The sequence below is a fragment of the Xiphias gladius genome, chromosome 11 (assembly GCF_016859285.1).
Source record: "Xiphias gladius isolate SHS-SW01 ecotype Sanya breed wild chromosome 11, ASM1685928v1, whole genome shotgun sequence".
Taxonomy (NCBI): Eukaryota; Metazoa; Chordata; class Actinopteri; order Istiophoriformes; family Xiphiidae; genus Xiphias; species Xiphias gladius.
The window spans coordinates 3,990,930-3,999,598 of NC_053410.1; positions in this window are offsets into that span (position 1 = coordinate 3,990,930).

Sequence of the window (8,669 nt, forward strand, 5' to 3'; positions counted from 1 at the left end):
GCTCTGGATTACATACTGTAGTGTATTCTGCAGAGTTGCACTGAAATAAAATAAGCATGACGTGTTCTGCCCCAATGCACAAAATGACTATAGTCTAACTGCAGTTATGAATAATAACAGTGACTTTCTTATTACTTCATTCTCTGCTGAGATTTGTCTGACTTCAAAAATGTCAGTTTTCAGGCTGAAGTTTTGAATGAAAACTGTGAGAGCACCTAGGTGAATTTTTAACCACGCTTGCGGTGTTGCTGTAAGTATGTCAACGTCTTGTCTTTCGCTCTGTCAGTCAGATGGCCCACCATTGCGGTCTAGAGTGAAATATCTCAAACACTGCTGAGAGGATTGCCGTGGAAGTTGTTCCGGATCCCCGTGAATTTGGCGATCCCTTGACCTCTGAAAAATTTCACTTAAAACCACACGTCAATATCATGGCAGCCATGATATTGACGTGTGGTTTTAAGTGAAATTTTTCAACTATCCAACTATTGGATGGACTCCCGTGAAACTTGGTACAGATATTCATGATGCTCTCAGGAGGAATTGTAAGAAGTTTACCATCAGCAGGTCAAATTTTTAATTTTTACTGGTTTGTGACCAAATGCCTGGAAAGCCAATGACATTCAAATCACCCTCAGCTGCACTCTGTGGTTTTAGAGCTATTCAGCATGCTAACATGCTAAACTAGGATGGTGACCAGGGTACACATCGTACATGCTAAACATTAGCCTGATAGCATTGTCGTTGTGCGCATGTTAGCATGTGGATGTTAGCATTTACCTAAGTACAGCCTCAGAGAGCAGCTAGCATAGCTGCAGACTCCTATAACCCTTCCCATATCCATACCACAAACTAAGTCTACGCAGGCTTTTAGCACGTAGTGTGTTAACAGTGGACAGCAGGCATAATAAATACGACTGATTTTTGAATGCTGCTGGTGGACACTGTTTTCTCCTGATTCGAACCATTTTCGTTCAGTTTAAAGTTTCGTAGTCACTGACTACGCCGCTCATTCACCTTTTTCTACGCTAAATGATTGAATCTCAGTGCGAAGGGGCACCATTACATACAACCGCAAGGGAACACATCAGCGCTCATGCAGTCTGATTCTGACTCTTCAGTAGTATGTTCGGCCGGCTGTTGAGTCAGTTCTGTCTAAAACCAGGCCTATACAAGCGCTGCACATGAGGTTAACAGCTCAGCAGCCTATTATTTATGACAGTTATCAGATTTGGATTGTTTCTGTGGCTTTTTGTGGTCTTTTAATAAGCTTTTTAATGAGAAATTAATGTACTGTGAGTCGAAGCTGAGCTGACAACCCTGCTCCCAGTCCCCAGTGAGGAGCTCCTCTGCTAAGAGCTAGTGGTTCGTTCAGCGACTGGTGATTGAGTTTAGCCAGATCACTCCGAAGAACCGGTGTTGGAGATTTGTTTGTACTTCACACCTGGAAAAATAAATAAATAAACAAACTGTGGGTGGTGGCGAAACAGTGGCTCCAGAAAACAAACAAACGAACAAACAGAAAAACGACTAAATTTTCTTCAAATCTTTGGAAAACATTTTGGTGCCTTTTTGTGAAGTTTAATTCAAAGCCACAGTCTGATTGACATCTGTTGCACATCTAGTATAATTTCCTGTGTGTATAAAATGTTTAAATGTGTAGAAATTTTTTGTATACTAACTGCTAAACCAGTGTGCTGATTAGAGTACGTAGAATTATTGTGTAGAATAGATTTGGGACACAGCTACAGTTTTGTTAGCACCATATTTTGTTTGTTTTCTATGCTTATGGTTTAATTATATACTTAATGTCATGCCTCTGATTGTTTTTTGTATTACGTTGCCCAATTGTAAATTGCCTTTAATTAAATGTAACACAGTCAACAAGTTTTCTGTTTTAGTTTGTAGAATTTCTTGAACATGTTGCGTATATATCCTCATTTTCTCTCATATTATTTCAGTTGTTTCTATACTTAGTTTTATCAACTTTTTGCCTACCCCTGCACATTGTATGTGTTTGTTTGCAATTTTTATTTGAAATTTGTATCTGCAAATAAACTAAACCGAACTGAACTGCTAAACAAGGGCTGTCTACACCAGCCATATAATTATTTGTATTCCCATATTTTGCCTCCTGATGTATTACCTCTTTAAAAGTGACATCTGTGCTGGATTTCTGCTCTCATTAGAGAGTGTATTTGTCCCCTTTTTGAAAACGCAGCTTTGTAGTTTGTGTCAGTTGCAGGCTGCTGTGGCTCAGGGGAGGCGGAGGGCTGGAGGTTGGTGCTGTGCCAGAGACTTGGAGGAGAAGAGGTTCTGCCAAATTGGTTGCAATTCCTACCGGTCCTATAAAGGTCATAGATTATTTAACACCACTTTAAAGCCATGGACTGATTGCACAGAGCAGTCCTCTGTCACTGTTGATATCTGAATATCTCGAGCCCGTGGCTTCGTCTCTCCCAATAAATCTACACTACCCTGCAATAAATATACAATTCCTCTTGTAAAAGTCTTAAGTCTTTAAAAAACAGGCAAATAAAATACTGAACCAGTGTCTGACTAATGGCCACAGTGCCAACATACAGCCTGTCAAAGCACATGAGTGTTGGGGAGTTTGGCCTTTTCCTTGGTGTTGTTCAGTGGTGTATCACTGAAGAGTATCTGCTATAAAGCCAAGTGGGTTTCCCCTGACATTTTTGTGACATTTCACCGTCTGGATGTGACGGCCCACACCATGGCACAAGCTGTCCCATCTGCAGGGTCTCTTGGGGTCCAACCACCATCTCGGTCTGTGCAGGCCTGAATATGGGAATATTAACAGACAGTGAGAGGTAGGTTACATAGAGGATGATGAATAATTTCCCCCCTAAAGCAGTACAGTGGTATCTGGCCTGTTGGTTTTCATTAGATTTGATGAACTGCAGAAGTAAACGAAGAAGAGTCCTGGTTTGCTTTGTGCTTTCTGTTCCTAAGGGCATCTCACACACCAGTCACAAATCCCCAAAAAACACAAATCCAGTCACAAACTGGACAAAATGACCAATGCTAAATATTATAAGTACCAGCCTTAATAAAGTGCTTTTTTTGTTGTTGCTGTCTGCTTGTAGTTTCTTATGCGCATTTCTTGTAATTATGAGCACATACATGTATGCATGGCTGCATTTATGCCATCTGCATCTATAAAAGAGCACATTATCACACCTAATCGTCACATGTACACCATACGTAAATGTTAGTGTTGTGTATGAATTTATGTCCATCTGTAAATTGAATACAATTAATAAGGTGGACTATCTATCTATCTATCTATCTATCTATCTATCTATCTATCTATCATCTACCTATCATCTATCCATCTATCTATACCATTTTCAAATCATGTTTTTGTGATTGAACTTCCGGTGGAATATTTGACCTGTTATTGTTTTCTTTCTTCTTAGCAAATAGGGTATACAAATGGTTGACAAATTAAAGGACAAAAATGAATAAATGAATGCAGAGACGTAGGGCACGGGGGGTCACTGAATGGTTTGATGAGTATAAAAATGACGTGATATAACAGGCCAGGGCCTGCGTAGTCGCCAGAGCTTGTTTTTATCAAAACCGAAAATTTAGACTTAATTGAATGATAAAAGTAAGAATAAAAGCTATTTGCATTCTCCTTCCAGCTTCAGTGTCAGCACTTGTTATCATGGTACAAAACTCTTTCTATGATGCGATTTCTCTGATGATACCAGCGGCTGAATTTCCTCCCTGTTCCAGTTTGTTTTTTCTGTTTTGTTTCCATTTCAGCCAATTTCCTATTATTTTATCTCTGTTTGTCTATTTAACTATAATATATGTACATCTATTATAGCTTATTACTATAAACATATTAGATAGTTAATTTCACATGTTAATTGCTGCTGAAGATATTAAGGATTTCACACAATTTCAACAAACTTAATTAATTTAAATTACATATGCTTTTGCATAGTAAAATGCATTTAAAGGGTGTATTTATTTATTTTATTTTTTATTAAATGAACAATATGGCAGATGTAGGGTAAATTGTCCCTGGCCATTCCTGCTCAGAGCATACTAGTGATTTATCATGTCATCACTAGAGAGTTGCTCTTTTACTCCTACACTTCCTGCTGTCACTTAAATGTGTCTTATTCTTCATACTTAACACGTTCCTTCCTTTTCTTTTTTTTTTTTTTTAACTCCTAAGGTGGCTCCTGAGACCATTGCTAAGCGTGTAGCACTGTGAAAAATGCGGTCCCAGATCTCTCCGATGAAAGATTTTGTGATGTGGTAGAAAGCACTCTCCACCAGCATCATCAAAACACCAAATGAGGGAACATCTTTTGAGAGATTGTTGTTTTATCCCTCCAGCAGAGTCCCAGAGACTGTTCTGGAGGCTCGTCGTGGCCCGGCACCTCACTAAGACACATGTTGGTTTTTCCCCTTAAATCTGCCAGCCATCTGTACCTACTACGCAAACTCTAAAATCACCCACTCTTCAACCTAAAATACATCTGCTCACCAAGAAAATGCAACAAAGCATTTTTTTCCCTTTGTCTTCCTCCACCTAAATGTGCAGATAGTGAAAATGAATTGACCCACATTAGCATGAGTTCTATTATTTTTTTCCCCGTGGGTGCATATGTGATATATTATTAAATAAACCCTGCATTCATTTAACACACGGTATTATTACAGTACATATTTTAACGATTTCCTTCTTATCTTCCCAAACCCCAAACAGGACTCATAATCCACCAGCAACCCCACATTATCTCGCTGTTGCACTGAAAACACAAACAAAAATATGTATAACAGATACATAAAACATTACATAATGGAATACAAGAGGAAAATATAAATGTATACATTCATACAAATAAAAACAAACTGATAAATCGACATGCATACGGCATAAATCAATGAATAAACCACAAGAAGAATTGAACAGGGAGTAAAAAGTTAGATTTGTTTTTGCGTAAAATTAATCTAGTTGAGCCGATGTTTTAAGCTTATAGCAGTATTGAATCATGGGACCCAAAGTAGAGGGAAATTTATCAGATAAGCCTCTTACAGTGTACTTTATTTTCTCAAAGCTCAACAACAATATTCGGTCACTAAACCAGAAAGAGACTCTGGGGGGTCTTGACAATTTCCTGTCGAGGAAAATCCTTCCACCAGCCGACACCGATGCACACGTAGTAATTCAGAGTCATTCAGCGAGAAACAAGAAAGGGACTGTTTTGTTTCTTATCGAATGAGAACTAAGTGGGACCCCAGAAAATAAGCAATCTCAGCACTGGGCTTGAGTTATACAGTACATGCAGCACTTGACGTGTTTCAGGTGAAACAAGATTACCGAAATAATACGTGTGTAGTTTCTCTCAAGGACACCAAGACACCTCACCAATACTAAGTGATGTAGTAACAGAGAAAACTCCAACATACTTGGGGATGATTAAACTTAAAGTTAATGGTCGTGTACGTCTGCAAATTTGTTCTGAGCTGCAGCAGAGCTTGTGCAGTGACGCGTGCAGGTTGTTGGTCTTTGCGAAAGGTCGTTAGGTGCATTTTAACTTAAAAAGGTCCGGCTGAGATGTGCAATCGTCAGGAGGCACATTCATATATATATCTATATATATACATATATAGATCTATATATATACATATATATATCTATATATGTATATTTATATATCTATATATATATATATATATATATATATATATATATGTCATTGATAATATATCTGTAACAGCAATCATTAAGGTACTAGGTGTGATCATACCACATCCAGGAGGATGTGTATAACGTGTAATTAAAAGTACGGCATTAAATTCACACACACTTACAGAGCTAATCACCAAGGCCCTGAAATATTCGGATTCCACCAGCATTAAACACTGCATCTTTTAGTCAGCGATTTACTAAAATTGTTGTGGGCATGAATATTTGAAAATCCATTTGTGTGACATGGCTGTGGTTAAGGTTTGGCTAGCTTTAGGGAAATATCATGGTGAGGGTTCAAATAAGTACTAAGGTTTGGTGACCTTTGTCGTCACGGTTACAATCATAAACACGTGGTTAAGGTCAGGGAACGATCTTTCACAGAGCCTAGAAAAGTGATTTTGTCTTTGCAGGCCATCGCCACGATGTGAAGTCCGTGGGGAAGTGGAAATACCCGCGGGGCCAATCTCAAAAGCGTTGCGGATCAGAGGGTACCGCAGATTCTACGACTAAACTGTAATTTCTAATGGATTAAAAGAATGATCCATTTTAGCGTCTGAACTGAAAAGCGGACTGTCTGAAATACTCGACATACCTTAACCGTTCTCTCATTTAGGGATCTGGGGACTGTTTCACATGCCTTTATTTCCTCCCACTGTGATTTTTGTGATTCTCCGTGTGAGTCGGCTCTGTCTCGCCTGCCTGCCCAGCTTCTTACTGGCATCAAGCAGAAACCCAGTATCTCCCCTCTGCTGGCTTCCCAAAGAGAAGTGATTGTCAGGTCCAGTTTTATGGATTTAAAGTGTGTTGCTTCATATCTATTACCTCTTCTGCTTGTTTCCCACTTTTAGGCCTCTTAGATCTTCTAAGTTTCCTTTTCACTTTGACTTTAGATAATTTGGCTCAGATAATTGGGTTGGACTGGGAATTTGTTTGTAACGTTTCTGACCTGTTGGTTATAAAGCTGTGGGTAGTGATGTTGCCTCATCCTCCGATCTCTTGAACTGGAGAGTTGAAGAGCAAGTTGAAAAGTATAACACTAACATATGTGATGGAAAAAACTTCATTGTTTTCAGTGGAGGCATTTTGTTAAATATATGAATTCATTTCGACGAATTCTGCTTTGGTGAACATTTGTAGATTTGAGCAACAAATCCTATACGCTAAATGACAGAAACGTCGTTTGTCCCCGACTTCCGAAGTGACCAAAATGTCTGTTTTTGGTCTGGTGCCCCGATTGGCAGGATGGCAGGCGTGTGGTCTGCAGCCACGCGGTTACGGCGCTGACCACATGGGCGTACACGCCGAGTCCCCGGTTTGACTCCCTGCCAGCTGGACCAGGTGCTGCATATCGTTCCCCTGCTCTCGTTCCCCACATTCACTGTCCCAATCAATGGGTTGTGGGGTTAGAGAGAAGTGAGCTCAGCAGACCTCTGTAGCCTCCCTCCTCATCGCTGCCTCAGGCTACAGGCTGGAGGCTGCATCAGCCACCACTAGTATACACACAGGAGTCTACCGACATTGCATTATGGGTAATGTAGGTGCCAGGTTTTGATAAGGAAGAAGAACGTGTGGATATATCTGGTTCTGCTGCGTCGATTCTGATCTGTTTTATTTTAAACTGTCCAGCCTGAGATCGACGGTGTTATAGCAGCGTGATGCTAAATCAGTGGAGGTTTTAAGTGCAGGGAAAGATCATGTTTACGCTTGATAGAAAGGTTCGTGTTAATTGCAGGTCTGTGATGGACTGCAGACACCTTCCTGGTTGTAAACTGATCCGATATTTGATCTGCCACCGAAATGGTTACGGTCCAGTTAGGTCTGGGCAACTAAAACTATTTGGTCAAAGTTGAGGAGGGTCCTGGTTTGGGTTAAAAAAAAACAATTTTTGGTTAAGGTTAGGAAACGCTCAGGTCACCGTTAAAGAAACCAAGGTTGAGTGTTGGTAGAGGACAGAAGTCAAACTCTCATGCTTTCCACCACCGTTGTTAAAGCAGCTATAATCAAAATTATAATATAATCACAGAGAATTATCACCCGACCGAGTGGTGCAGTTCTCCTCAGCTCTGCGGAGCTTTTTGGGATCTTTCAGCTCATCGTTTTGGTTTTCCAGTCCACAACTTTACTGTTTTGGGTTCCCTCTCACTGCTCCAATCGGTGCAGTTCTCAGCTGCAGCGGGGCAGCTGTTTTCAAGGAGAAAAAACTCACTAAACGCTACCTGCCCAGTGACAAATGGCGCAGAGAAAAAAGTTAGCGACTAGCTGGTGAACATAGAGGAGCACTTAGCAGCCAAGGAGCGAGATATAAGAAGAGTAAAACAGAGCTAAAAGGAGAGTGAATATTGGACGTACATTAATCAGCTCCAAATGAATGCCAATGTTGTCTTCGTCTGCTACATGTGCAAATAAGAAAATGTCTGGCCTGTAACCTTAGAAATGGATCATTGTCAGTGTTGTGTTTGCAGCTGCCCCCAAGTGATCACACACAAAAAAAAAAAAAAATCTATTTAAAGGTTTAAAGTCAGACAAGAGTCATAATTCTAGTAGAGGTCCTTGTCAGGTAAGCTTAACACAGTTTCTAGGCATTTCAACACATGACCAGTGCTGTTGTCTTCATCTTTAATTTATTTACCTCTTCATCTGTTTGCCTGAATGTAAACCAAGCTAGTCTGCGCACCACTACGCGTGTACATTTGTGCTTTTACTCATATTTTCCTTCTATTATTTTTACTTGCCGTTAGAGACCCCATGACGGCAGAAGAACCGGGATTTAAAGTGACACATCTGAAGCGCCCTTCAGCAAGACACTGAATCACTACCAGCCTCGCGGTCGTGATTGTATCTAATCCCGTGTTCCCATATTATTAGGATTAATAAAGTTTAATATTTTGCATGCCAACTGTCGGTTTATCCACATACGACATAGAGAACACATACC